The sequence below is a fragment of the Leopardus geoffroyi genome, chromosome C2 (genome assembly GCF_018350155.1).
Source record: "Leopardus geoffroyi isolate Oge1 chromosome C2, O.geoffroyi_Oge1_pat1.0, whole genome shotgun sequence".
In the NCBI taxonomy this organism is placed as follows: domain Eukaryota; kingdom Metazoa; phylum Chordata; class Mammalia; order Carnivora; family Felidae; genus Leopardus; species Leopardus geoffroyi.
Genome location: NC_059333.1, coordinates 49598139 through 49616132, shown reverse-complemented (window position 1 = coordinate 49616132; position 17994 = coordinate 49598139). Strand labels below are relative to the sequence as shown.

The 17994-nt window shown below is 38.9% G+C and overlaps 1 long non-coding RNA gene across 1 annotated transcript; it reads left to right on the top strand.

Moving 5' to 3' along the window:
* The first annotated feature begins 9970 nt into the window (after window positions 1-9970).
* Window positions 9971-17653, top strand: LOC123610812. Its single transcript, XR_006718299.1, has 2 exons — window positions 9971-11133; window positions 17426-17653. It is a non-coding gene; the product is annotated as an uncharacterized LOC123610812 (long non-coding RNA).
* The last annotated feature ends 341 nt before the right edge of the window (window positions 17654-17994 follow it).

Here is a 17994-nt window from a genome sequence, read left to right as displayed (position 1 = left end):
CTGAACATCTGTGTCAATTACAGGACCTTGGTTCTTTCATTATAGTACAAGATTCCTTCTCCACACTAGTCACTGCATAAGTCACACAGAATAAACTTGTGGCTTCAGCTCTGAGCGAGGGGGAAGTGTGTTCATTCTGAATTATCCAGGGCCAAGGATTCTCCTTATTCATAGACAAATCATCTATTTGTGGTAACATCTGAAAATTCTCTTTTCCTCTTCCCTCTCTCGTCCTCTTCACTGTTTCCCAGAACCCATGCATGTGCAGGAGAAACAGGTCACTGACAAATGAGATCCTTGGGATACCTACAAATAATTTGCTGGGAATAGAGACCAGAACAACTGGCAAAAATTGGACATATTTAAATTATGGATTAAAATGCTCATTTTTAGAGGCACCTGGGTGGTTCAGTCGGTTAAGCATCTGGCTTTGGCTCAGATCATGATCTCACGGTTGGTGGGTTCAAGCCCCACGTTGGCCTCTGTGCTGACAGCTCGGAGCCTGGAGCCTGCTTCAGATTCTGTGTCTCCCTCTCTCTCTGCCCTCCCCTGCTCATGCTCACTCTCTCTCTCTCTCTCTCTCTCTCTCAAAAATGAAATAAAAACATTAAAAAAAAAATTTTCATGCTCATTTATATGAATAAATAAAATAAACCTTAAGAAAGTTAGAGAGGCATCAGTGGTAGAATCAGAATAAAATTTATTCTAAGTTGTTATTTCTATCAGAGATACACTGTCACATAGTTTGAAGAGACATGTACTTACTTTACAAGACCTAATTTAAAAAATAGCATCCCCCTCCCAGAGGCAACATCATTCCTCTCCTTCAGAGGATTTTATCACTAGATTACTAAGTAACATGCATATATTGTTATCTCCTTGAGTCTTCAGTTTTTGTCATTATCTATTGATCTTCTACCAGGGAAGATGAAGCTTAGCTTTCTTTAACACTCTTTTCCCATAACCACCACCATCTCCATTCATTCATTCATTCACCATCTATTTCATTCAACAGAGTTGTATTGAAATTTTGATTACATCAACATTGTTTACATTATTGTGAATATGTAAATGCCATTCACAGTTGAGACTTGTAGTCTACTTGATTCCTTTCCTGTACAAGGTTTTTTTCTTTTATGGGAGGTGGGAGAGGAGATTGGAGAACAATTAATAACCCCTGCTTTTTTCCTTATTTACTCATATGCTCAATTTTCTATTTGCTTATCACAATTCGATTCCAAGCTCTCTGCCAGATGTCTGAAACTCCCATCAGTATATTGTGAACACAGTGTCAGTCTATTAAGTTCCTCTTCTTGAGAAAAATCTTTTCTGTAGCCTACTTACTTACTTAATTCTGGACATTAATGCCTAGCTGTTGTCTATATCCAGTGCCTGTCTATTATCTTAGGATCTCCCTTCTTTCATTCCAAAGAATTTACACTCTTTTATTAAATCCCCTGTTCTTTATCTCCTGTTCCTTTCTCCTTCTTAGTTTACTCCCTCGTTTTAATGGATCATATTCAGTAGGAGATCTATGTGAAAGAGCTCATGGGAGATAAAATTTTTTTCAGACCTTGAGTATCTGAATTTTTTAAATTTTATTCTCATATTTACTTATGAATCTGAGTGTAGAATTCTAGGTTAGGAATCATTTTTCCTCAAAAATTTGAAAGTACTGTTCCATTATATTCTAGCCTCTGTTGTTGTTGAAAAACGCAGAGGTGTATTGATTTTTTATATATATATGTATTTTGTATGCGACTTGTTTTGTTTTGTTTTAATTTACAGAAGTTTGTAGAACTTCCTGATTTCACCAGTATTGTGAAGTTAATACAATAATGTACCCTAGAATGAGTCTATTTTTAATCCGTTCTGTTGGGCAATCTATGGATCCTTTCAACCTGGAAACTCTAAACTTAAGTTCTAGAAAATTTTCTTTATTTAGATAATGGATTCCTCCTTTCTATTTTCCCTCTTTTTTTTTTTTTCTCTCCTTTTGGAACTCCTACTATAAAGGTATTTAGATCCCATGTTCTGCTCCTCTAATTTTATTATATTTTCTGTTCTCTTTTCCACCTCTTTTCCTTTTAGCTCAACTCGTAGATATCTCAATTTTATCTTCCCACTGTTCTGTTTATCTTCCCTCTTTTCATTTATCATATTCTTAATTTCTAAGTGTTCCCAATTGTCCTTTTTTTTAAGCAACCTGTTCTTATTTCATGAATGCAATAACATTTTATGTCTCTCTGAGAATATTAATGATGATTTTTTTTTTAATTGTCTTTCCCCTGGGGCACATGGATAGCTCAGTTGGTTAAGCACCCAACTCTTAATTTTGGCTCAGGTCATGGGCACACAGTTTGTGAGATCAAGCCCTGTGTCAGGCTCTGTGCTTACAGCATGAAGCCTGCTTGGTATTCTCTCTCTCCCTCACTGCCCCTCCCCTGCTCGTGCTCTCACTCTCGCTCTCTCTCTCTCAAATAAATAAATAAAATTAAAAAAAAAAAAAGTCTTGAGGCACCTGGGTGGCTCAGTCTGTTGAGCGTCCAACTTCAGCTCAGGTCATGATCTCGCAGTTTGTGAGCTGGAGCCCCACATCAGGTTAGCTGCTGTTGTCTCAGAGCACACTTTGGAAATTCTCTCCCCCTCTCTCTGCCCTTCCCCTGGTCATGCTCTCTCTTTCTTTCCTTCTCTCTCTCTCTCTCTCTCTCTCACTCTCTCTTTCTCTCCAAATGAATAAACATTTTAAAAGTAAATAATAAATTTAAAAAAAAAAAAGTCTTTCCCCTAACAAATCTTCTTTTCTTCCAGGTTACTTTTTTTCTGTTAGTTTTTTTCTGTGTTAGTTTTGATCTCTATGTTTTATGCTGAAATCTTAATCTCAGCTAGCTGGTGACCTTGCTTGCCTACACATATTGAGTTGGGTCCTAAGAGGGCCGATAGGAAGTTCTGAGCCTGTTGTTGGTGTTTGACTGCCATGGGCTTCACTGTACCTATTGATCTAGCTGGACCACTTCCTTGGAGATCTTCCTTCCCAAATATCAGTATCATTACTTCTTTCTTCTTGGACTAGTAGAGTTCCTAGAAAAGGATCTTCCAGTCTCCTATCTAGAAGATATTTTCCCAATATTAAGGATATAATTTATTTAATCCCTATGTTTTCAACATCATACTTCCACCCACATTTGTGTCTGACAAATCCTAGTGCAGGGACCCTCTGTTTTACACTCTCCAGTGATAATTTTGTCAGACTTCCTCCACATGGTTAGGGGTAGAAAACAATTCTGAGTCTATGGATTGGGGGAGGGGAATCTAACTGCTTTTTAAGTAGACTTTAAATCAGTACTATCCTTTTTAGCACTACCTCCCCTCTTCCAGAAGTACTTGTGTGCCAATTCCTCAAGCTTTTAGGGAGTCTGGACTGTAAATCAGTTTACTTTTCAGCTTCTGCCTGGCATAGGATTCAGCTTTCTTAAGTATCTCAAATTGTGTTGATATTATTTCCCCTCTCATTTTTTATATCCCTTTAGATTTATACCTTTCTCCAAAAAAATCTATTTATTGTCATTTTATGAGGTTTTTGAAGGAAGAAAAATATTTGTGTTCAATCTACCATCCTGATCCAAAAGTCATAGTTATAAAACTCATCATAACTCTTCATGCAGCAAAAGGGAAAATAAAATTTTAATGATTACCCAGGGAATGTAATCAACATTACAATCAAACAAAGACAAAAGAATTAATACAACCACTTTGGAAGATGTTTGGCTAGCAATATCTATAGGAACTGAATATACCGCAAATGATAAATACTCCCTGTCTAGTACATATCCAAAATAAGTACTTATGCTCACCAAAAGTCATGTACAAGATGTCCAAGGCAGCACTATTCATATTAGCCAAAAACTGGAATCAACTCTAAAGCTCATCAACAGTGAGACATATGATAAATTGTGGTATGTTCATGGAATATGCACAGTATACACAATGGAATACTATAAAGTGAAAATGAGCAAATTACTGCTATATTCAGGAACGCAAAATTAACACTGAAGGTGTACACTGAAGAGTATATATTATAAAATTCTACTTCTATCAAGTTCAAAACTATTTTATGATGATAAAAGTCATAAGAGCACCAATGTCTGAAGGAGAGAATAATCACTGGGAGTGGGCACAAGACAGGTGCCCAGGGAGCTGGTAATTCTATGATCTGAGAGGCGGCTCTAGGTGTATGTTCCCACAGTAAAAGATAGTCAAGTCTTGCTGATGTTTGGGCCATTTTCCTATGTTATACTTCAGTTTAAAAGGTCTCTTCAAAAAAATTTACCTTTGCCAAAGAAGGAGGAGGAAGAGGAAGAGGAGGAAGAGGAAAAAGAAGAAAGAGGGGAGGGAAGGAAGGAAGGAAGGAAGTCAAACTATTAAAGTAGATTCATCTGGTACCGAACTTAGATTTAAGTGGTTTCTTAGGTTCAAATGCCAGCTTTGAATTATCAGACTGTGACTTTGGTTAAAGCATTACTCAAATTCCTCTATAAGATTAAGATGCAATCATTTGTTCATCCAACAAAAATTTATTGAGTGCCTGCTATTATAGTTACTTGGGATATAGCAGTCAGCAAATCCTTACCCTCATAGGACCAATATTCTCATGGGGAAAGGGGAAAAAATGCCGGCTCCACCTACCTCACAGAATTTCTGGGAATCTCAAGAGGAAATCATGGTAACAACCTGCTTCTCAATATTAGGTTTGTGGACCAGCAGTATGAGCCCCACCTGTGCATTTGTTAGAAAGACAAGTCGGGCCCCACTGCAGAACTACTCAATTGTATCCTCATTTTAACAAGATCCACAGGTGATTTATAGGCACATTAAATTTGGGAAGCACTGCTATAGTATTTTGTGAATCATAAAATGCTGTCAAATGTAGGCTATTATTATTATTAGTCATGCTCACCAGGAAATGGCCACAACCCTGCTTTGTAGATACATTCCTATTCCAGAAAATGAAGGATATGAAGGTGTGAAAAAGTACATGTTTGCTCCCACCTAGAAAGCTGCTCTACTTCCAGATATGTTGTTTTGGAGCGTTTCTTTTCGGTTTGTTCTTTAGGTCAGCCTCAGTTCTCCAAGTCAACAGACCCCTGCCGATGAAGATGCTACTGATAAACTTTACTGCTGGGTTTTTCAAGTGGTCGAACCCCATTTCCTGGTCATTCGACAGTGAGCCCAGAAAAAGTGCTGTGATAAAGTAATAAAATGCTGAACAACACAGACTTTAGATTTATGGAGTTTTATTGGCCTGTTAGCATGTCCCAGATTCATTTTGTGTCTTTCATCTCCTGGCTGGGTGCACCTTGCAGAACTTTTTCCTGCAGGCCATTTGGTGGATCTCTAATCAGACTTGTCCCAACAATGCCTGTGTGGAAGTGAGAGCCCAGGAAGCAATGGATTGCTTGGCAGGAGAGGATGTTGTTCTGGGTCTAGGGACTAATCAGGCCTTCAACAACTGTCTTATAAGAGAAACAATACTTTGTCCAGTTTTTCCTACAGTAGTGTTACTCGAAATTTAATGTGCATACAAATCACCCAGAAATTATATTAAAATGCAGTTGAGGGGTGGGGGGTGGAGAGACACCTGGGTGGCTCAGGTGGCTCTTGATTTCCACTCGATCATGATCTCACATAGGGCTCTGTGCTGACAGTGCGGAGCCTGCTTGGGATTCTCTCTCTCCCTCTCTCTCTGCCCCTCTCCTGCTTGTGCATGCTCTATAAATAAACAAATAAATAAATAAATAAATAAGAATTTTAAAAATGCATGTGGGATTTACTAGATCTGAAGTGGGACCAACAATTGTTGATTTTTAATATGCTCCCAGGTGATGCTGATACTACTGGTTCCCAGACCTTGAGTAGCAGGATCCTATCCCACAAGAACTCAAAAGGAACCAGCTGTAATTTTCAACCACTAGGCTGTTCCAACATTCATAACGAGGTCTTCTGAAAAACACCAACGTCCAGCAAACCCAAGTCAGTTGACTTACTGGTTCTTTAGGAATTTAGAAACTAAAAGATCCATATTAAAACTATAAATATATATTTAGATATAACTATATTAAAAAGCTTGGAAGGAAGTGCATTAAAATGTTAAGATTTGGGGCGCCTGGGTGGCGCAGTTGGTTAAGCGTCCGACTTCAGCCAGGTCACGATCTCGCGGTCCGTGAGTTCGAGCCCCGCGTCAGGCTCTGGGCTGATGGCTCAGAGCCTGGAGACTGTTTCCGATTCTGTGTCTCCCTCTCTCTCTGCCCCTCCCCCGTTCATGCTCTGTCTCTCTCTGTCCCAAAAATAAACGTTGAAAAAAAAAAAAAATTAAAATGTTAAGATTTGTGTTTTCTCTTATTCCTGCTTTCTAAAGTTTCAAAAATAAACATAATTATGTAATATAAAAACAATAAATATTAGTTTTTAAAATGTATATATTTACAAATTATCCTAATCCCATGCCAAACACTACATACTGGGTTAAATGTTCTTCTTGACTTTTCCCTAAATGTCAAAGAGTATAACATATATTCAGATTCTCTCTGATTCTTTTCTCCACCTACCCACCATAGGACAGCTCTGAGCGCTGAAAGGTCAAGTTGTAATGCACCCCAAACATATCCAACATTCCACTTTCTAAGGGAAAGAATTGCTTTTTTGGTTTTGCCATCTGAATGGTGAAAATGCTCGTGGCTTCATTAATAGTAAATACTTCTACTTTCTATGAGCCTTTTATGATGCAACAGTCCTCATTAGAAAACTCTGGGCTTGCCAGAAGCACTTTGTGAATGTCTACTTTGATTGATAAATTCATGATTATCATAAAGCAATTCAAAAACAAAAACTATAATTAAATAGAGGTCATTGTTGATGATTTGATCTTATAAGCAAGTAGAAAAAACACAAGAATGGCAAGGCAGTCTGACCAGGGCTTGCTCTCTTAGCTGCTAACTTACACCATTTCTAACGATGCCCAACATTTCTTGAGTGCTTATTATGCACCAGGGGCTGTATTAAATATGTTAGGTGGATTTTCTCATTTAATACAACAACCTATTTTCCCTTTTTTACAAAAGAGAAAACAACAGTAGAGAGGCAAAGTAACTTACTTGTGGCTACACAATGGGTGGCAGACAAGGCAGGAAGTGACTGATTCCAGGCAGTATGTGTCTCAGAGACACTTTGGAGAAATCAATGAGCCCTGTCAACAATATGGTATATATCAAATCATCTCAGATTTGTTTTCCGACTTCCTAGGCTTATAATTAATCCCCCATTTTTTCATTAGCTTTTTTTTTTAAGTTCATTTACTTATTTTGAGAGAGAAAGTGGGAAACAGTGTGAGTGGGGGAGGGGCGGAGAGAGAGAATCCCAAGCAGGCTCCGCCCTGTCAGCACAGGGCCCTACAGGGGACTCAAACTCACCAACCATGCTATCTTGCCCCTGAGCCAAAATAAGGAGTTGGAGGCTTAACTGACTGAGCCACCCAGGTGCCCCTCATTAGCTGTTTTGATTATTCTCATCCACTTACTCTTTTGTAGTCACTAATTAACTGCAGTTTGTGCACTAGGAGCTTCAGAGAAAGACTTCTTTATTTTCCTAAATTGACTCCCATGTGGATTCTTAGAATTTTCTTGTATTTTTTTTAAGTTTATTTATTTTGAGAGAGGGTGTGTGTGCATGCTCATGCATGAGCAGGGGAGGGACAGAGAGAGGAGAATCGCAAGCAGACTCCGTTTTTCCATGTTGTGAGTACAGAGCCCTACGTGGGGCTCAGACTCATGAACCATGAGATCATGGCCTGAGCCAAAATCAGGAGTCAGAAGCTTAACCGAGTGAGCCACCCAGGCGCCCTGAATTTTCTTATTTTAGAATAAAAATTGAGTAGATATGTTTATAAAAGGATTAGAGCTGCTTTTTCTTACCATCATCATTATCATCATGTTCTCTGGTTTTCAGTCTTATTTTGTCTTCATTTTTCTCATTTGTGTTACCCTTAAAGTTGTAAGTTCCTTTTGGGCAGGAGCATCTTCACTTGAAAACAACACACAGACGGGCGCCTGCGTGGTGTAGTCTGTTAAGCACCGCAGACTTCGGCTCAGATCATGATCTCGCGGTTCAGGTCATGGTCTCGCGATTGGTGAGTTTGAGCCTCACATGGGGTTCTGTGCTGACAGCTGGGATCCTGGAGCCTGCTTGGGATTCTGTGTCTCCCTCTCCCCCCGCCCCCCAAACACACACAGTCTGTCTGTCTGTCTGTCTGTCTCTCTCTCTCAAAAATAAATAATAATAAAGAAAAAGAAAAAAAAAAAAAAACAGAGCTACAAAATTAAAGACCAAAAGGAAAACAAAAAAACCTGTTAGTGATGGTTGCTTCTGGGTTGATGCAATTGTAATTTTTTTTTCTTTTCTGTACTTTCCAAATTTCCCACAAGTGCTTATAATTAGGAAACATTATTATTTTAAATCATTTAAACTTTCCTTATCTGGACAGTATATGTTGATTTCTACAAAACATCTCATCAACACTGAAAAAAATCTATCCAGTAATAAATGGAAGTGAAGTTTTTATGTTAACTCCAAGGCAAGAGCTGTATGTGTTAGAGGCCTCATGAGAAGGAGCCCCTCCATCTGGGAGAAAGGAGAAGGTCACTTTAGTGACCTCACCACTGCTGCCTTGAATCTAAGTGGCTCAGGTACGTAACCTACGGTGAGTTTCTCACAGCTTTCACAGAATAAAACCTCACTGTGTTCCATACGAGAGGGGGTAGGCCCCATAGTAAACACAAGACTTGCCACTTTCCTCAGGGCAAGGACCATCTCAGAGTCCTAGAAATACTTTTTCTAGGTAGTGTGATTGTTCTGAAGTTTTGTTTGTGATACTTTTAAGCACAGACTCTGATATAAAAGTTACTGAAGTTGATCAGTTCTGGAAAGATCTCTTTCATTCCATGTCAAAGAAGGAAAGGGAGCTACAAAGACCTAGGTTTTTTTTAACAGGGATATATTTCTCTGGCATCATGGATATTTTGAAACAAGTAGAAACCATTGCTGTCTACTTTCTAATGCTCTGTTCATTGTGCATTCTGATGTCACAAGCTGTACCCTGGTAACCTCACAGTACGTTGAGTTCTATTCATCACCCAAGCATTGCTAATAGGACAGATGGTTGACAGAATGACAGACAATATGCGTGACTCAGAGAGGAAGTTGCTACCATCTTCTCTGTCCACTGAAGGAATATATCCTATGTGCTGGAAGCACCAGGGCAGATCCCCAACTATCCTTGTCAGAGCAACCCTGAAATGAAGATCAGAATGGCTGCCTCAAGGGGCTTATGGGTGCCTCAGTCAGTTAAGCGGATGACTTGGGCTCAGAGCATGATCTCTTGGTTCTTGGGTTTGAGCCCCATGTGGGGCTCTGTGCTGACAGCTCAGAGCCTGGAGCCTGCTTCCGATTCTGTGTCTTCCGCTCTCTCTGCCCCTCACCTGCTCACACTCTGTCTCTCCCTCTCTTTCAAAAATGAATTAACTGAAAAAAAAAAAATGTCTTCCTCAAGATTTGGGGCTAGACCCCAAAGCAGAAATTACAGGTGACAGGTGAGAGTTGGGACACACTTTGAGATGAAGTTCTCTAAGGAATAGTAAAATCTTCCATAATGCTTCTGGGAGGAGGGATGAAGGGACAGTTTGACAAAAGTTCTTCCTTAATTCCTTCTGGAAATACAGGTTTACCTCTGGACCAGAATCCTAACAAGGTAGCTCAGTGAATCTTTGAAAGACAATTGGAAACCTGATATCATGATTTGTAGACTGACTGGGTTCAAATCCTACTTCTGACAGCAATTTGAAGTAGTCGCTTCACTCTCTCAGCCTTGGCTTCCTCATCTTGAGATAAATGATACCTGATTCATAGAAATGCTGTAAGGATCAAATGAGGAAATATGTATGAAGTACTATGTGTATGTATACAAAGTACACAGTAGACCTACAAAAAAATGATAGCTATTACTAATTGTGTGTGTCTGTGTATATAACATTGTACATGTATACTTATCATACGTGTGTATATATAAGGTATCTTATGGCAAAGAAATATGAGAAGCATTCTGGTTTGGGTTTTGGGTTTATTGGAGGAGGTGATTAATAGCATATGAAATGCTGTAGGTGTCAGACCCCCAATAATGAGCCCAGAAAACAGTGCAACATGATAAAGTTATCCTGTCTTCTTGGTTAATGGCTTTCCAAACACACTGAGAGTCAGTTTAGATAAAATATTGTGCAAGTGTCTGTGTGTCAAAGAAAAATTTCACAGAACAGAGTTTGGCTGAAAAAGAGGAAGACATAATTCAAGTCTTCTTCAAGGGGAGAGAGAACTTATCTTCCCTAGAAACAAAAAAAGCAGGAAGGTTTCTAAGGGCTGAGGTTAGCTAGTTGAAAAGTACTGGAGGACATTAGTTTGGTCAATGTGATTAGGCCATCTGTGTTTGCTGACACCAGTCCAGGTTCCTACCCTCCTACAGAAACTGGGAGACCTGGATGCTACCTTTCTTGATGATAACATTTCAAAAGATGTCTCCCAGGTCCCCGAAACAGATGGTTCTCAGTTGTAAAAGGGGCAAGAGGCTAGGAAAAGATTTACATCTCAGATGGGCAAATAAAGAATTTACAATTGTAAGTTTTCTAAAGTAAATGCTCTAAGACAAGGGAGGTCAATGACCTACTGTCACTAAGAAACCTGTCTAAAGTTTAGTCAAGCTGAGGAAAATAAGGCCATCTTGGTCATGTTCCTGACTTAGCAGGATCAGTCAATGTATCAGTCAGAGAGAGCCACCTAAGGCATGTTTTCCCTGATGCCACCAGGAACTACCTGTCCAAAACAAGTTCCCCACCCCCATCTGTAATAACCTGTCTCCTTTCTTACCTGTCTGGACGTTCCAACCATTTGAGTCATTCCCCTGTGTCAAATGACAAAGGTGAGTGCACAACTCATAGAAGGCCACTGTTACAGTGCTGGTGAGATCTGGGGGACAGCAATGAAGGACCTATCTGCACCCCGCTGTCAGGGCAAGGCCCTCGGCAAAATTTTGAGGTACACAGAGGCTCTCCAACTTTTCTTCCCTTCTTTGTTCCCCCTTGCTGTTTCAGACACACTGTGCCCCCAGAATCTCTCCTCTTCTTTTCTTTCCTCCCAAGAAACGTGTTCCTGAATCTTCTACTAAATGTAAAAAACTGGCTAAAAGCTTAGAGAAAGCTAGAATGTTTGTGTACTAACTAAATTGTGAGATTAAGACCTGAGCTGAGATCAAGAGTCGAACACTCAGCCAACAGAGCCACCCAGGAGCCTCTGTCTACTAACTAAATCTTAAACTAAGGGAAATTACTGGTTCTGATCAACAGCGGGCTAGAATTTTAAAAGACCTCCTCCTTGTTGGCGAAACTGCCCCTTCCCAGCAAACAGCTGCCACAATGAAACACAGGACAGGAAAGCACCAACAGGGACCCAGCCTGACAACGAGAAGCGCTGGATAGCCCTAGAGTGGCCCAGAGCCAGGCTACTGAAGTGAGTGCCTAGACATGGAAGTGGATGGGGATTCTGAAGGTGCTTGAGGAAGAATATCCAAAGCATATGTCTAACCAAAGCGAGGTGATGAAAACCAATGTTTCCTACCTGTTACTTTTCCCTCAAATGAGTTCTACAGCTGAAAAAATTATGAGACCCCAAAAAGGACCAGGCTGTTCAATTTTATCCCTGAAGCATCATCTCAAGGCTTTCCTTCTATTTTATGGAAGGAAGTTTATCATACTCCAAACACTAACTAAATTGCTTCTATACTCATACCTCCAGCAATGCCAGCTTTAATGTATGCCTCCAGGGAACAGTTAAATGAGTTAATATATGTAAGGTAAGAAAAGAATGTCTGGTGCATAATAAGTGCTATATACATATGAGCTATTGCATTATATTATTATTATTATTATTATTATTATTATTATTACACCGCAATCCTGATTGTGAGGGATTTTTAGCAAAGCCATGGGTAGAAGAGTGCCCCAATTAGAGCTGCTAGGTCAGCGCCATAAAACAGAGGAACTCAGTAAATTCCCAGAGAGGAAAATGTAATCATCCTGTTCTTTGCAAAGATTTAAGATAGCAAAATGGATGGTATTTTGGGGAGATAGACTTCCCCAAGGTCTTGCAACCTGGCATCAGTGAAGCCAGAAGTCAACGGAACCTGTTTTTATTTGGGGTTACCTCTAGCCAGCACCACAGATACATGTGAGATCTGGATGCGGAGGGCTCACAACACTAGTGATGTCTCTTAAGATATTTCTTGTGAGAAATTCATCAATAAAGCTAACATAAAGAAGAGTGATATTTGAAGGACAGTGTGTCTCAATTCCTGTTCACATCCTTGAAAGTGACCCGCTAGATTCATTACATAACACCGAGAAGTAGCAATAGCAGTTCTGTTTCCTGGGGAAAGCCAACTTCCAAAAATTGCAGTAGATCTGTTGATATAGGGTAACGCAGTGCTAAACTGGCCCGGCAGGGTGGGTATTTTGGTCTTAAAAGGGAACAATACAGTAAAGATAGTTTGTGTTTATGCCTGACCTAAATCTTTCACTTCCCCTCACATAAGAGAAGCAGATGTTCAGTGGAGAGCTGGGGAGGGAATGGGGGAGACGAAGGAAACGAAATAAAATTATGGTTTGAGTTATTCTTTAAAACATCAACCAGATGTTCCTTATCTAATGTAAGTGCTTAAAAAAACCTCAACACAGAAGAATCTCTTCATCTTCATTAATACATTAATTCTCTATGCCCTCCTTACTTCAGCTTTTCTTTAAAGACACAAATGTAGTAAAAGCAGAGTCAACAATTACACGAGCCATCTTTTCAACATATGCTGCTGAGACAACTAGATACGCATAAGGAAAAGGATTTAGACGCTTACTTTACACCATACACAAAAATTAACTCCACGTGAATCATAGACCAAAAATCCCTTACCAAATGTAAGCATTAAGGGGTGCTTGGGTGGCTCAGTCTGTTAAACATCTGACTTCGGCTCAGGTTATGATCTTGCAGTCCATGAGTTCGAGCCTGGGGCCAGGCTTTGTGCTGATAGCTCAGAGTGTGGAGCCTGCTTCGGATTCTGTATCTCCCTCTCTATCTCTGCCCCCTCTTTGCCCCTCCCCTGCTCACACTCTGTCTCTCTCTCTCCTTCAAAATAGTAAAGAATTAAAACTACACAACTTGTAGAAGAAAAATAGGAGAGAATCTTTGTGACCTGGGTTAAGCAAAACAAAGATTTCTTAGTATGATATTAAAAGCACTATCCATAAAAGAAAATATCGATAAATTGGACTTCATAAAAACTTAAAAGCTTTGCACTTCAAAAAACACCATTCACAAAAAAAAAAAAAAAAAAAAAGACACCATTAAGAAAATGAAATATAAGGGACACCTGAGTGGCTCAGTCTGTTAAGCGTCCAACTTCCCCTCAGGTCATGATCTCGTCGTCTGTGAGTTCAAGCCATGCATCAGGGTCTGTGCTGACAGCTGGGACCCTGGAGCCCGCTTTGGATTCTATGTCTCCCTCTCTCTCTGCCCCTCCCCGGCTCACACTCTGTCTGTCTGTTTCTCTCTCTCTCTCTCTCAAAAATAAATAAACATTAAAAATTTTTTTAAAAAAGAAAAGGACAAGGCACAAACTGGGAGACAATATTTGCAAATTATATATCTGATAAGAGACTTATAGCCAGAATAAAGAAGGCTTACAATTCAATGATAAGAAAACAAACAACCCAATTAAAAAAATAGGAAAAATTTTGAATATACATTTCACTAAAAAAGGTATACAAATAGGCAACAAACACATGAAAAGATACTTATCATTTTTTACTAGGGAAATCAAAATTAAAGTTGCAATGACATATCACCTCACATCCACTAAAAAGACTATAATCCAAAAGGCAGACAATACCAAAAGTTGGTGAGGACATGGAAAAACTAGAATGCGCATACATTGTTGGTGGAAATGTAAAATGGTACCACTACTTTGGAAACAGTTGGACAGTTTCTTAAAAAGTAAACATAAACATAAACGGCTCACAATTCTACTCTTAGTTTTCTACCCAAGAGAAATAAAATCTATATCCACAATAAAGAATAGTTCATGAATGTTCATAGCAGCATCATTCATAACAGCCAAACCTGAAAACAATCCAAATGCCCATCAACAAAATGTGGTATGTCCATACAATGGAATATTATTTAACAATAAAAAGAAGTGAAAACTGATAAATGCTACAACATGGATGAACCTTGAAAACATTATGCTTAGTTAAAGAAGCCAGTCACAAAGGCCAATAATGTATGATTGCATTTGTATGAAATTTCCAGAATAGGCAAATCTACAGAGGCAGAAAGTAGATTAGTGGTTGCTGGGGCTGGAGGAATGAAAATATTCCACAATTGAGTTGTGATGATCATTGCACAACTCTATAAATTTACTAAAAACCATTGAATTGTACAGTTTAAATGGCTGATTTATATGTTAAATTGTACCTCAATGAAGCCGTTAAAAAAGAATACACTGATCTTTAAACTGATCTTCCTGACAGAAAAGGCAAAAGCAAAGAAAACCATAGAATACATAACTTTAATAAAATACAGAAACTTGGGACCCCTGAGTGGTTCAGTCAGTTAAGCATCCAACTCTTGAGTTTGGCTCAGGTCATGATCTCACAGTGGTGAGATAGAGCCTGTGCAGAGCTCTACCCTGGGCATGGAAACTGCTTAAGATTCTCTCTCTCCCTCTCCCTGTGCCCTTCCCCACCTTTCGCTCAAAAAAAAATAAATAAATAAAAATTAAAAAAAAAAAAAAAAAAAAAAAAAATATATATATATATATATATACACATTCTTGTTTTTTAAAAAAGGAAGCAAGTAAATATACATTTGGAAAGTCTTTTTTCCTCTGAAAATGATTTATGAGGTATAATTTTGTTTACATAGTAACAGCTCAGTGCTTATTGAGGTTTCATCAAAAACACTTTTTTTAAGAAAAAATAAAAGGAAAACCCAAGGTGTTCCATACATGCTATTTCTTATAGAGGGCCTCAATAAAAGTTGAAGGAATGTTGTTAGGTCTTAGTGTAGGCACAGAATTCTAGGTGGAGCCAGAATGAGATTTTGCAGAACCAAGTTTTGGGTACTGTGACTCAATACTCACCAATTACTCTGAGAAGCTAAAAGAATGATTGCTTAGCAACCCTCTTTGGCTGTGCTTCTCACATATTTTTCTCACTGGAGCTTTCACAAGGTTTCTACATAAGGCAATCCAAAACTGAGTTCACCGATGAGTCCATAATTTTCCTACCTAATTTCTGTAGCTGATTGAAAGGAGATTCTCATGCTCAGACTATAGATGTGTAGACAGTGAGAAGATGAGAGTCTGATTTATGTTCTTGCCCAGTAGTATGACCTTAAGAGAGTGAGCTGAGGACACATATAGGTAAATATTTTTTTTCTCAAAAAAGCAGCTTTGGACCTGTCCCCAAGGCCCTAAAAGTATAGCAAAGCCCTACATTTCTGTACCTAGAGTACTTAAGAGATATCCTTGGCCTAAAAGATTTTTAGGGGAGAATCTGGTAACCTTCTGTACCTGCCACTTATGAGCTTCAATGTACCTTCTCTGGAGTCATAAATTTGTAAGAGAATTGAATCTCCTTGGCTCCAATGGGCGGCGTTGGCCCAAACTACACACCAGCACCCTAGCACCCCTGAAACATAACTACACTTAGCTATTCAATAGACCTATGTAGCTCTACTTCACCCGAGTGCATTCTAAAAATGGCATAGTTGACACTGAGATTTTCCTTCTGAAAAAAACCACCCATCACACAGGACCATGTCATCAGCACAGAAAATAATGAATACCTTCGTATTTGATATGTCAAGAGGCATACCATCTGGTTTATCTAAAAAAGCTGACACAAATTATCATAAGTTAAAATTAAATAACTGGGGGGCACCTGGGTGGCTCAGTTGGTTAAGCATCTGACTTCGGCTCAGGTAATGATCTCACAGCTTGTGAGTTCAAGCCCCACATCAGGCTCTGTGCTGACAAGCTCAGAGCCTGGAACCTGCTTTGGATTCTGTCTCCCTCTCTCTCTGCTTCTCTCCCTCTCTCTCTCTCTCTCTCTCACTCTCTCTCTCTCTCTCTCTCTGTCAAAAATAAACATTAAAAAAAGTTTTTTAAATAAATAAAAAAATAATAATAAATTTAAATAACCAGGTGCAGCTACATTTAACACTATCTAAAACTGGAATTCATTAAGGATCTCACTGTGTTTCACAACAGAAACTGTGATAGAGTCACTGGAGAAAAATAAAAAGCCTTGGACTTACACAGACCCTGTTATGTCATTCCAGATATATGTCATGATAATCTCAAAATGCTCTTAATCTCAACAACAACAACAACAAACCTGATTAAGTAATGGACATAGGACTTGAATCGATATTTCTCCAAAGAAGATATACAAATGGCCGATAAACACATAAAAAAATATTCAGCATCACTAATCATTAGGGAAATGCAAGTCAAAACTACCTTACATTATGTAAGTAAGCTACTAAAAAAAAAAAACAGAAAATAACAAATGTTTGTGTAGATGTGGAGAAAGTGAAATCCTTATGCAGACTTGGTAGGAATGTAAAATGGTGCAATCTCTATGGAAAACAGTATGGCAGGTCCTCAAAAAAATTAAAAATAGAGTTACCATGTGATCCAGCAATTCCACTTCTAGGTATACACCAAATTCAAATTAAATTGAAAGTAGAGATTCAAAAAGGTACTTGTACACACATGTTCACAATAGCATTATCCACAATAGCCAAAGATAGGAGCAACCCAAGTGTCCATCAGTGGATGAATGGACAAACAAAATGTGTTATATTCACACGATGAAATATCAGTCAACCTTACAAAGGAAGGGAATTCTGACACATGCTACAGCATAGATGAACCTTGAGGACATTATGTATGTGAAATAAGCCCGTCACAAAAAGACAAATATTGTATGATTCCACTCATATGAGGTACCTAGAATTGTCAAACTCATAAAGACAAAAAGTAGAATGGTGGTTGCCAGGGACTAGGGGGAGGGGAGAATGAGGAGTTGTTTAATAAGTATAGAGTTTCACTTTTGCAAGGTGAAAAGTTCTGGAGATGGGTTGTACAACAATGTGAATATATGGAACACTACAGAACATTTCTCTTAGAAGTGGTTAAGATAGCAAATTTTATGTCATGTGTAACTTACCACAATGTAAAAATTCCTTTAATGTTCTTAATCAATTTCTCCAGCAGGTGAGTCATCATGACGTTGCAGAACTGGGTCCAAAGGCTGCCTGATTCAAGCAGGATGCTAACACTACTGAACCAGACCTGTGGTCTCATCAAGAAGAAGGCTGATTTTGAACTACCCTTTTGGTAGCTGTTGTATGTTGGGCTCATCTTTCAGGGCCTTCACCACATCTTTCCCAGGCTTAATATTTGAGAAGTGAAGACAGAAACAGTAAAATTAAGATGAAAGAACGTGGTCTCCAAAAGTTGTCTCTGTTTCCACTTGCCATATAATTTGGGCCTCCGTTTTTGAGAAGGCTAGAAACATGTCTAACAGTGTATCGTGACCTCCAACATACCCTATTGACCAGTCAGCCTTGTGGAAAGAAAATAACTAGTGATATTGATGGCCTATCAGACATTTTGCATTCATAACAAAAATACAAAAGAATACGTAATGAAAGCAGCAGTGGTGGCCAGTTGAAGGCTGATATTCTGACAATGGAAGGAAAGAAGGAACAATGAAAAGACGGGAGACAGAATGGTCCCAAAGAAGGTAAGTGTCTCCCACACTGCCTCCAACTCTGTTCCCT